The sequence below is a fragment of the Molossus molossus genome, unplaced genomic scaffold (assembly GCF_014108415.1).
Source record: "Molossus molossus isolate mMolMol1 unplaced genomic scaffold, mMolMol1.p scaffold_m16_p_13, whole genome shotgun sequence".
Lineage (NCBI taxonomy): Eukaryota > Metazoa > Chordata > Mammalia > Chiroptera > Molossidae > Molossus > Molossus molossus.
The window spans coordinates 73,250,364-73,262,432 of NW_023425348.1; the positions used below are offsets into that span (position 1 = coordinate 73,250,364).

Below are 12,069 nucleotides of genomic sequence, written 5' to 3' on the forward strand. Positions count from 1 at the left end.
GTACACGAGACAGCTCTCACGCCCCGGATGGTGTCTTTGGGGCGCACACACGTACTTCTCGCCTGAAACAGCCTCTAAGCTGAAAAGCAGTCACCACCAAATCAATTCCTCATCCATTAATAGGTTGTCTCTCTGTGCCTGAGACACAGGCATAACCTGGTTAGACCTGTTTTGTTTGAACACTAACGTGTGAGTTGGCCGAATGCAAATGAGCCAATGTTTGTAATCCTTTATTTTATTTTTTTAAAGGGCCCGGCAGCCAATCAGGAGAGGGGGAAGTGACTTAGGGAATTCCCGGTTGGTGGCTTATTGCTTAACATCCTACAAAATGATTTAAAATTATTGTCATATGCATTTATCTTCACTCTGATGAGGGCTCAGACGTGGTAACACCCCGGCTCCCCATCCCCGTAGGAGCTGCGAGAGGGCTGCCTGCTGCCTCCCTCCATTAGCAACAGCGACTGGATTTCCCACCCAGAATCTTTAGTAGATGAGGTAAGTCCTTATTTTTAAACCTTCTTTTGAATCTGGAATTCAACCACCTGAGAGGAGAGAGAAGCCTGCCTTGAGTCAGACGAAACCAAAACAGGCTCCGGGGGCAGCAGGCAGGAAGGCGGCTGCCTCACCTGTGCTTCCCTGGCTGGGTCCTCACAGGATTGTCTTTGGGGGCCAGCTGGGCTACCTGGGATGTTCTCTGTGAATTCCCTGCACTGAGTCTGCACTTCCAGTCACCGTGAGCCTCAAGTCCCTGGTGTCCCTCTGTCTGTGTGGCAAAGCCATTTCCCTGGGTTGAATTCTGAACCCAAGAGGGAGCCAGCTCGGTGAAGAAGTGGCTGCCTCGAGAGTTGTTTCGGCTCATGTCCTCATCTCTAGACATGTCTTCTGTTGGTAATTTTCTGACTCGGTTGCAGGGAAAGGCAGTCATTTTTAGTGTATTCCAGTGTTGAAAAATGGCTGGAAATAAGCAAGGACGTTCGCATCCACGCCGAACAAGTGGTCAGGCAGCCCAGTAGGCAAGGGCCCTGGGAGGTCTGCACACCCAAACATCACTTTGTCCAGAAAAAAAAAAAACACACACACAAAAAAACAAATTTTGGCAAAGAGTTTTACCATATCTCAAGGTGACAAAATAACCTTTTGTTTGTTCCGTAATGGGCTAGTATGACCACACGGGCCAACGTGAGTCAGCAGCACCAAAAGCCTTCTACGTCTGGGACTCTTTTGATTCTGTGTGGACACCATAGAGAAATACTGGCACAGGGTAGATACCCCTGGGAACAGCGGAGACTGAATCCTGTTGGTGAATAACAACACCAAGTCAGGAAAGAAACATTTTTGCCATCTGTCTTTGCCAAGATTTCATCTTCTCCAGTATTGGGGAGCATGTGTCTTTGTAAGATGAAGCACATGATTCGGTGAGTCTAAGCGCCCAGGTGTCTCTGCTGGTTATGTACCTTAGTAGCAGGTAGAAAGTGAGTACTTGGATTCTGAGAACTTGCCGATGGGAGATCTACTTCAGGAGTAGATTCTGTACACGTGAGTCTGAGGTTGTGTTCAGATAGACTCTTTCCATGTACGGACAAGTAGCTGGGGATCATGAGTGGCCGTGTGCTCTCAGAGGTCAAGGGAAGAGCCAACGTCCGACAGGTGAGATGAAGTCGTATTATTAGGATGAACTGTATGGATAAACAATAGCATTGGCACTTAAGAGATTTTTAAGAGTGACATTAATAACTGCATTTGGAGTTTGAGGACAGCCCCTCTTGTCCTCTTTTGGAGACCTAGAATTCTGAGATTATCAGATAACTCATTAATTCCATTTTTAATCTGAAGTCCTGTGGGATCATGTTGCCGCCACACCAGTCGCTAATGGCTGATGTGGAGAGATATTACAAGCAACGATGAAACGCGAAATGAAGAAATTTGTTATCACATCTGAAAAACTAAATGAAATGAAGACAATCCCCTTCCATGTTTCCAAAGTATCTGCGAAAGGTGTTGTACGAGTGACTTTGAGGGGACGACCACGCTGTAGGTTTTCCTGTGTTACTGTTCAGGAGGGTAGTGTAGTCAGGGCCTTCTCTGGGTGGCTGTGGGCAGGCAATGCCTTCGATCCAGGTGCCACATGGACAGAAGGTCTCAGGTCCAAATATAGATTTCCTTTTGTGTCAATAAGCACCTCTTTGTTAAATCCAAACAACCGTTTCTTCACTGTTTTATTTATTTTTAAAAGTATATTGTGAGTTCCCCCAAATGGAAATACCTTGGGCCCTTCTGGACCTCAGAGAAGTCTTGTACCTTCACACCTGTGATTCCATGTCAACGCTCCCATTAAATGTATCATCTTGACCCAGATCCTCTTTCAATATCGTTTTGACTCTTTGTGAGGCTGAGACACAAAATGAAAACTGAGAGGTTAAAACATTTACTCCGCTGCGTTCAATTAGCTAATTGGAAAGTGGAAGGGATTCATATCAAGTCTCAGGTCAGAATGGGAGTGCTTTGGGCCAAAGTCCCCTGCTGTGAAGTAGAATTTCGCTTTGATGAATCTTGTAATGTTTTATTTCCTCCTCCTCCTACCCCTCACCCCATTCGGGAGATTTTAGCACTCGACCATCTTGCTTTTTTGAAAGCCCAGTGTAAGAACCTTGTTCAATATTAAAGCACCAAGCACAGACATAGAGATTTATACAGGTCATTAAAAAAGTTATTTGGTCTCCCCCCCCCACCTCAGATGGAGTCATTTCTAAGTCCTTTCAAAGAGGCGTGATTTTCAAAGACCTCTGGATGGGGGGGAGGACCCAGAATGCCATGGCAGAACCTGCCAACACGCTTGAGAAGCAACACCACAGTTTTAAGGAACCAAATAGAACATTGGAACCTGATTTTTTGGTGACACTGTTTTGCTGTGTTTCAGCCCATTTCTCTTGTAAAAGGGCTTTCTGGTAGAATTAAAGTGACCATCATTTCTGTTGTGGGTGGGGCCCTGGTTGGGAGACATTGGATCCACTGCAGGCTTGGTGTTTAGACCACGTGTTCTCACCCTGCTTGGTCACTGGGTAACTGACTCTGTGGTGGGGGTTGTTGTCTGCAGACAGAGGCAGAATGGCAGCCATATATATATATATATACTTTAAAAAAAATTATTTTTTCCTTTATTGATTTTAGAGAGAGAGAGAGAGAAACAGCTATGAGAGAGAACATCGATTGCCGCCTCCTGCATGCCACCGCCTGGGAATTGGGCCCACAACCCGGGCCTGTGCCCTGACCAGGAATCGAACCGGCAACCTCTTGGTGCATGGGTCGACGCTCAACTATTGAGCCACACAGGCTGGACGGCAGCCATATATTGCCAGGATTCTCTTCAATCTGTTGAATAACCGCAGGGATGGGAAAGATAAACTCTATTTAAGGTTTTCTTATTTAATTTCTAATAATAAGATTTAAAGTACTATGATTTGTCCGAAGGAGCAAGCCACTGTGCTCTTATTAGAAACACGTGACCACTATGTTTGTTTAAACGGAACCGGGTTTTAAAGGGTCAGACTGTTAAGCAGGAAACCAAAGCATGGCAGGGAGAACGGCGCTCATGTCAGAATGGGGCACACGTTCACGCTGAACAACATCCATGTCAGGAAGCCGAGATGTGCTGGAGTAGACGTGTCCATGGATCCCTCAGGGTTACTTGATAAAAAATATATTGGACTTCAGAAGGGAAAAAAAAAAGGTATTTCTTTAAGACTTTTCCCGGAAGAACTTGGGATTCACCTTTTGAGCGACTGGAGCATGATGCAGACCAGGCAGTGTGCGGGGCAGCGCCTGGGACGGGCGGGCAAGAGACCTGGTTTTTAGCACCAGCAAAGCTACGTGCTCAGAGCAGCACCCTCCATTTCTCTGGGACTTAGTTTCCTCATCTGGACAAAGGAGTTCGAATCCGATTTTCAGTAAGATCCATTTCAACCCTCATTCTGACGACGGGGGAGAACCAGCTATGCCTGGACGCCAGCAGGTTTGCCTGGGGTCTGTGAAAGCCGAGAATGGGGTGGAAGAGGCCCTCCTAAGGATAAGACAGGAAAGAAACATCAGTAGGAGTCTTTAAGTGTCCTCCTTGGGGTCTTCAGAATTTTGGCTAAGGATATAGCTGGTGGAGGTACTGAGACCGGACACCCGGAGTCTACGAGGGGTGTTAGAGTCTGCTCCCATGACAACATCCATGTTTATTCCTTTGCCTCCTGTGTGCAAAGCTGGTGGGGGTGTAGAGGCAGCTGACTGTTCTGTGAGCAGGGAGCAGTAGGTGTACTTGAGCCGGCACTCCGATGGCGTCTTCCATAAAACACCAAAGCAGCCTGTTGAAAAGTGAACATTCAGACACTCATGGAGACAACTCGGTTTGCGCGGTGCTGATCAGCTCGCTCGAATGACTGTCCACAAATTCTTGGGTAGGCTGGATGAACAGGGACTTGCGTCTCCTAGGGGAAGACCCTATGGGTAGCAGAGGGGGAGCCTGATTGGCTGAGCCGCTGGGCAGCCAACCTGGAGACTCTGGGGTTCCCAGAGGGCCTCAGCCTGTGTCTGGAGTAATCAGACCTTGCAACAGGGTCAAGCAGGGTGGCCCATTTAAAGAGGCTCCCAGGGTTTTAATTGGCCCTGTTTTAAAAGAGATATCCTGTAAAAATACTCCTTTAAAAATTAATTTCACTAGCACCTAACCACACTCTGTCTTTAGTTTGTTTTACAGGGCTGGGCCCCTTGTTTTTACAGGGCTGGGCCCCTTGTTCCATTTCCTTAGATTCACATTATCTCCCCCCCAATCTTCGACCACACCCCGACCCACAGAGCCCCCTTTCCTTTCTTTCTCAGAAGCATCTTAATCATTGTTACAGGTATCTGCCTTTTTATTTAAAACATGGCCAGCACAGGTGCATTCAAAACATGCTTTCTGATAAAAACAAGGCCCAAAATATAAAGGCGCTCCAGTGCCTATTATAATACTTTGATTATTAAACTAATAGACCACTTTATTAACCCCATTATTTTCAACACAACTACTTATTTTTCCATTTGTATGACCTTGTCCAGATGGATACTTCCTGTGATATTGTTGTAATTGTGGTGAACTTAAAATTTCATAGTCTGCTACTTCCCCCTCTCTCTATATGACAGACACAAGATAAACACTCTTGGGGGTTGGCCCTCATTTACCCAATTGTGGATTTGAGAAATTTCTGTCCCCCCCCCCCCCCCAGCTCTTTCTCAGCCTGATGTAAACTTCTTCCAAAAGTCTGAATAGCCTTTCTTAGGATGTGAAGATGTTTTATTTTTTGCATATGACTATGGATCTTGGAGACTATGACTGTCCTGTAGAGATTATTTTGGGATCCCTCTTAGGAACCTTTTAAATAATTCCCTCAGTAGAGATACTGATATATTCTGGTGGTTCGGGTAAGTGGTCTGAAAGGTGAGGCTATTTTCAGCTTGTCTGCACGGTGACCACTGACAAGACTTATTTGGTCTTTGGAGTGGGCTTCAGCCTCGAGTTCAATGATGTCTACTGGTAAAGTTAGAGATCACCTAGATCACGCTGTGACTCCACTGGTCAGAGGCGATGGGTTGAAGGACACGGATACAGGGCAGCCTTTGCTTGTGTATTAAAGGGGCGAGAGGCTCTGAGCTTTGGTTGCCTGGAAACAGCTGGACCATTAGGGTTAGAGTCAGAATATGTGGGCTCAAGTTTGACTCTGCCGGTGGGTAGCTGAGTGACTTTGAGTGAGTTATATAAGCTCTAGGATCTAAGGTTCCTCACCTGGAAAATGGGGTTAATAACATCTGCATAGGACTGTTGTCAGAATTAAATTAGATGTAGAATCTGAAAGCACCCGTACAAATGCTTGTGAGTAAATAATTGGTAATATGAGGCATGGAAATTGAGGATAAATCCTCAACATGGTGTTTTCAGTGAGTCTCTGTTGGATCAAAGTGGATGAATAATTCTGAAATTTTGTTTTTTTGAAATGATCGATTTGGTTCTGCACTGTGACCTTGGGAAAGAAATGCTGTAGATTTTCACTGGGGAAGATGGGTGGCAGGGAAAGGGGATGATTCGTGATAATAGGGGACCTCCAAACTGGGCCTTGTCTTGAGCTGGCTGCAAACCACAACCCCTGGGCCTTCCTGGGAGACCTGGGGTGGGCACACAGCATGTTCTTATCCCTGTGTCTGGATGCCTGGCATGTAGGAACCTCCAGAGGAAACTGACACCCCTCCAGGTGGTTCACACGACTAACTGCAACTTCATATACCATCGCTCACCCCTAACATTCTTGAGAGTGTTTCTAGGTATCTACTGACCACTGCAGCTAAGGCACTGCCCTGGGTGTTCTCGAGGCTTTGAAAAAAATTCCTACTTACTTATTATGCCAAGACACTGTGGGGTCTGCCTCCTGCAATTTGTTCAAATGAGGCTCTGGCCACTGGGAAATGGGTTCCTCTAGAAGCTATTTGAGTTGACCAAGCAGTCTTTGCTGTTAGCAAAACCGGAAGGCTTTCTAATCTGGGATCCGAGGGTCTTTTGGTGTCCATGGAGAGAATTCAGGAAATTTGTGAACTTGGTTGCGAAAAAAATTGTTTTTATTTCCAGTAACCTAATTAAAATTTAATATTTTCTTTCTGTATGTGTGTAGGCAAAATCCCCCAGTAGCATTAGCTGTAACCGTGACCGTCACCAAGAGGAGTTACAGGCATGTTCCTGTCACATTACATGTGTTGCCAGTTGTCTCAAAATAGCAACCTTCATCACTACCCGTATTTTGTGGAGGATATTAGACCTGTACTAAGATAGTCTTACTTTATGTATTAATAAAGAAGTATGTATATTATTATATCACACATTTATTTTAAAAAGTATTTTGATCATTGTATTTCAATAGAAACTTGCTTTTTAATCTTATTTTGAGGAGGGGTCTATAGGTCTTATCAGACTTCGAAATGGGTCCATGGTATAAGTCAAGGGCAAAGAACTCCCCCCCCCCCCCATAAGGCTAATGAAAAGACTCCTTTCTGAAGAGCATCAGCTCATGGGTGGTCTCTATCAAAATAGGAGTATATATTTTCCCACCCATTCCTGCCTACGGCTAGCTTTAGAGTTGCAGTAGAACCCTGGCAGGATGAAAATAATGGCGATCACAATAATACAAATGGTAATAATAGCTGACAGTTGTTGGGGGTCCGCTGAAAGCCAGATGCCTTTATGGGCACATTCAACATCATATTTTGTTGAAATTTCCCAACTACTTCAGATGGTCGTTCATGGGGCAAAGGCAGAAAAGATTTCCTTCCTGTCCTCTGGGGTGATAAAGCATTGGTGCAGGTGAAAGCAAAAGTGGGGAGCGACCCCTCGACTGGGCCCGTGTCTGGGGTCTGCAACTGGTGCAGTCACCAGGGCCCCTCACTCCGAAAGACCCTGGGCTCACTTTCACGCTCCGTTGAGATTCCTGATACATTTGGAACAAGGGCCCTGCGCTTTCCTTTTGCACTGAGCCCTGCAAATTATGACCCGGGCCCGCCTCTGGATGTGGTGAAATCCTTAGAATGTGTAAGGACTCCCTCCCGGTGCCAGAATACTCCTGTGGAGAGGCAGCCCCTGCTCACGCTTATCTTGCCCGTCTAGCTGAGCTCTGGGGGAACGTGCCAGCAGAGCTGGTGCATGTTCTGACTTCGTTCGAGTACCAGAGATGTCCTTTGAACCAACTGGAGGCATGGGACAAGAGCTGGGTGGGATTGGGTTCCTTGGAAAACCTTCCTGGTAAGGAACTGCTTGCCTTGCAGATGGGTTTTTTTGTTGCAGTTTTTAAAATAATTTTTAAAAATGTTCAGTTACAGTTGACACACAATGTTACATTAGCTTCAGGTGTACACATAGTGGTTCAACATTTCTTTACCTTACAAAGTGGTCCCCCAGTCAGTTTAGTGCCCATCTGACACCATACATAGTTGTCACAATATTATTGACTGTATTCCCATTGCATTGTCCCCTGCAAAGGGCTCACTGCATAGAGCGGTGAGTTAGGAGAAGGGGAGCAAAGTGTGTTCTGGAAGGGAAAACGGAACTCAGTGTGTCAGGACTATCATTCTTGTAGGAAGGCACTAAAAAGAAACTCAAGCTTTCTTGCCTGCTTTCTTGAATGATTATTGGTGCAAAAAGAAAACCTCAGCTCTTCTGTATAGGAGATCCTCTAATTTGTGGAAAATTCAGATATCATTTGCTTCCTAAGCTGCAAAGACGTTAATGGAATAAGCCTCGCGAGGTTCTATGATTTATGGCTAAGTTTTTACAAACTCTTCCAAGGTTTGAAACAGGGTCATGGACTTGGAAGAGGGTGAGAAATTTCCTGGGTTTACTTGTTGGAATGATGAAACGCAGGCTCCCAAAACGATGCCTGCACAGTCTTTCTCTTATTGGCGTGATGTCCACAGTTCAGCAGATCTGTCAACAGGAACTGTGACGGCTCAGACATCAGGTGCTTTTCCAAAAAAGCTACAGTATCCCCTTAATTTTTCAGTAATAATAACTGCTCTTTTATCATGGCTAATAAGTCTGAGGTGGCTTCAGGCAGCCAAGCCCAACCCCTGAGTCAAGTTGGGGCTTTCAACAGGAAGCCAGACTGAAGTTTTGATGGATGGGTTTGAGTGGCCATGAAATAGTGCTTTCGTAGCATCCGTACTGATGTATGCCAAAGGGCACTTTCCTACTAGGGCACAAGAATGATCAGTGTGCCTCCTGTTCACATTCAGGGAAAAAAAATTAAGGGGGCAGTACTCAAAGGAATCTCAGCTTCCAAAATAAAAGTTTGAAATGCTAAGAGACATCCTCCTCCTCTTTAGAAATACAAGGATCCATGTTCAAAGCTACAAAGAATGATGTTGCATTCCCCCCTCCAATATATTTATTATGATAAATCCAGTTCATTCACTGGCTCTGTGTCTTCGGGTAAGGTGTTTAACCTCTCTGTGCCTCCTCTTCTATAAATTGAGGATAATATTAGTACCCATGTTCAGGGTTATGCAAAGACAAAATGAGATAATTCATGTCAAGCCTAGCTCAATTCCTAGCACACTGTGAATGCTCACTGAATAGGAACTATCAACACTGTTATAGTTTGAGTTGTTTTGTGGTTGTATAATCTGTGAGATTCCAAATTGATGGCTGTTGACTTTTCCTTAGCTGGAGCATCCTGGTCTTTTTTTGGGGGGAAGGAACTTGAATATTAAAATGGTCAGATTCATTGTTCCAGTCCATCCCAACCCCTCCCTGGCTCCAATCCCACTTTTACCTCCCTCCGCCCTTTCTGCATTCTTGCGCAGCTCGTCTTATTTATTTTTCAGTCAACTGAGGGTGTTGTTAAATCTTTTATTTTTCTGGGTGCCCGATTTGGTTCTGAGGCGCTCCACTCCCTGCCCTGCTCATGACAAGAATGCTTGGGAATGCTCAGCCAGCCACATCCCTCCCCTGTCGGAACACCCTGTTCTGAATGTTCCTTGAGAAGCGGTGTTTCGGAGGCCTTTCCCCACTACTGTGACCCCCCATTAAGCCAGTCGTCTGGTGGTAATGCAGGCCAGCAGCCCAGAAACAGCTGGGAGAAGGTGGTCGTCCAGGGGAACGTCACGCGTCGCCCATGCCCTGTGCTTTCTTCTCAAAGCTGAAAAAGAGACGTTAGGAGGCTGCTTCTGTTCTGTGTGTGTGGAGGCTGGGTGATGATGCCATTGCTTAATTAGTGTTGTCATGATCTCCATTTGAGCAATTTGTTTAGCTCTTTGTGGCCCTTTTTTGGCTTGAGCTCATCATGTGATATTGACAAGGTAATGAGAGATGAGAGTGTGATGAAGCTTGGATTAATAAAGAAATCACACCGTGAGCATAGGTCCTTTCCACTTGGGACTTGGGGCCTCCAGTCGCTTGGCAGGACATGCGTGCGTCTCACAGCTCGCTTTGAGGTAGATGTGGGTAGCCTCTTTTCCCCAGTGGGAGGGGAGCTATGGTCTGGGGAGCGGGGTTCAAATTATACTGTTGCCCAGGGCTGGATGTAGGAAGTCTGTGGGAGAGGCCAGACTGAGATTCAGGCATTCCGAGTCTCTGTTTTAGGAGGTAACCCATAGACCACACCTACTCCCAGAACGATATTGACTTTCGGAAGTCAACAATTTAGAAGAGTGTGGTTTGGTTTTGATCCTATCCCAGCAGCCCCTTCTCTGTCTGTGTTAATCTGATTCATGCTCTTAACCTGGACTGGCTGGAGGCTGGCCATGCCATTCTGCAGATCTTGGACACCCCTCAGTGCTGTCACAGAGCGAGCCAATGGAAAAGTACAGCGTCTTCTGACCTCTAGGCCCTACCAGTTCTGGCTGGCCCACCTGATTCCCTCTTACTTCTGAGGGAGTGGGAGGGTAGCATCCAAACTGAAAATGCAGGGTTTGTGTGTGTGTATGTGTTTTTGGTTTTTACAGAAAAAACAAATTGGCATGAATGCTCAGTCGAACCAGCCCAGGCTGTTTGGGCAGATGCCTTTCTTTGCTTTTTTCTGTTTATTTTCCAACAAATCAATGCTTAACTGGTTGTTATCGGAGCAGAGCAACAGGTGCAAAAAAATAACTCTGCTGCCAACTCAAATGAAAAGGTAGGGCTTATACCCTCTGGGAGGTATTCGGAAGATAACAGAAGCCCCTGCCAGCAACTGAATTAACAGCTCTGTTTACGGTGGGTTTTATGTTAACAACCTGCTCCTAACCCTCCTACACATAAACACACCATTGTCTCCCGGAGAGACTTTCAGCCATCCAGACAACCAACGGCTTTATTCCGCCCTGAGTGGAGATTGGTTTTGGCGGAGGCTGCTTTGTGAAACACAGGGGCATTACCCTGCCTGCCAATTTGATGTCTTAGTAAGGGTTTCCTGTGAAGGCAAGGGTACGGGGTGCTGGAGAGAAGAGGATCGGTCTTTGCCTTTAAACGTAGTTGAATTTCTTTTCAAGGTTGGTCATTTCTGAATTCCAGAGCGGTTGCTTATCTCTCTCTGTTCTTGCTCCACTTGGTCCCCCACCAGAGGTGGGGAAGGAGCTCAGATGACTTTGGAGTGAGCTGCCACTGTTTTGGAAGTGGTGTCCTTGCTTAATAGTTTACCAGGGCAGGGCAGCATCTATGTTTTGTCCCCAACACCCAGCATAGTGCCTAACATCTAGTAGACATTACACACACACACACACACACACACACACACTTATACACACACACACACACATACATATATATACACACACACACATGCATACACACACATTATATACATGAAAATGGATAAATATTTATAGTAGCATGACAAGAATTTCTTGATGATCATTTCTCTCAACTGAAGGTTAAAAGACTGAGACACAAATTTTCCTGGGTATAAGGCCTGAAATCCAGGGTGGCTAAGGCGGGGGTGGGATCAATAAGGGGTGACTCAGCCAGCCACAAGATTCTCTTCGTAGGAGTAACCATCATAAAAATCCTGTGCAAATGCTGTGTTCTGAGCCTGCATTTGTTTGCTCAGGCTTCAGAGACTCATACTTGTAAGCACTGAGCCTTGTTGAGCTTCCCAATTAGCTGGTACCGAGCATTAGGAACTGTTTTATTTCAAGTTGGCAAATAGCATGGTGATAGAATCTGCACGGACAGATCGGATCTTGAGTTGTCCAGATTGAATGTGTTGTCTGATTTTTCAAGGATTTTCTGGCATTTATAGATATGTCCTCCAAATCTGATATCTCCTGGAGTTAGTTATCTTATTGTGGGAAATGAGGGAAGGCAAGTAGGTGAATCTATGATCAGAAGTTCTTAACTGTGAGAGTGCTTAAGGATTGGTTAACGAAGGTTCTTTAAAATGTAGACCCAAATCAGAGATCTTGGGTGGAATCTTCAAGTGTGTGTGTGTGTTTTTTTGTTTTTTTTTTTAATTTTCTTTATTGATTTTAGAGAGCAAGGAAGGGAGAGGGAGAAAGAGATAGAAACATCGATGAGAGAGAACATCGATTGGCCAC

At 45.5% G+C, this 12,069-nt stretch overlaps 1 protein-coding gene across 1 annotated transcript in view; it reads left to right on the top strand.

Annotated features, from left to right (window-relative positions):
• The first annotated feature begins 382 nt into the window (after positions 1–382).
• The window catches only part of EHF (ETS homologous factor), a 38,778-nt gene continuing 27,091 nt past the window's right edge, over positions 383–12,069 (top strand). The window contains exon 1 of the mRNA XM_036258678.1: positions 383–495. The gene's annotated coding sequence lies outside the window, so the exon portion shown is untranslated. The remainder of the gene's footprint in view (positions 496–12,069) is intronic.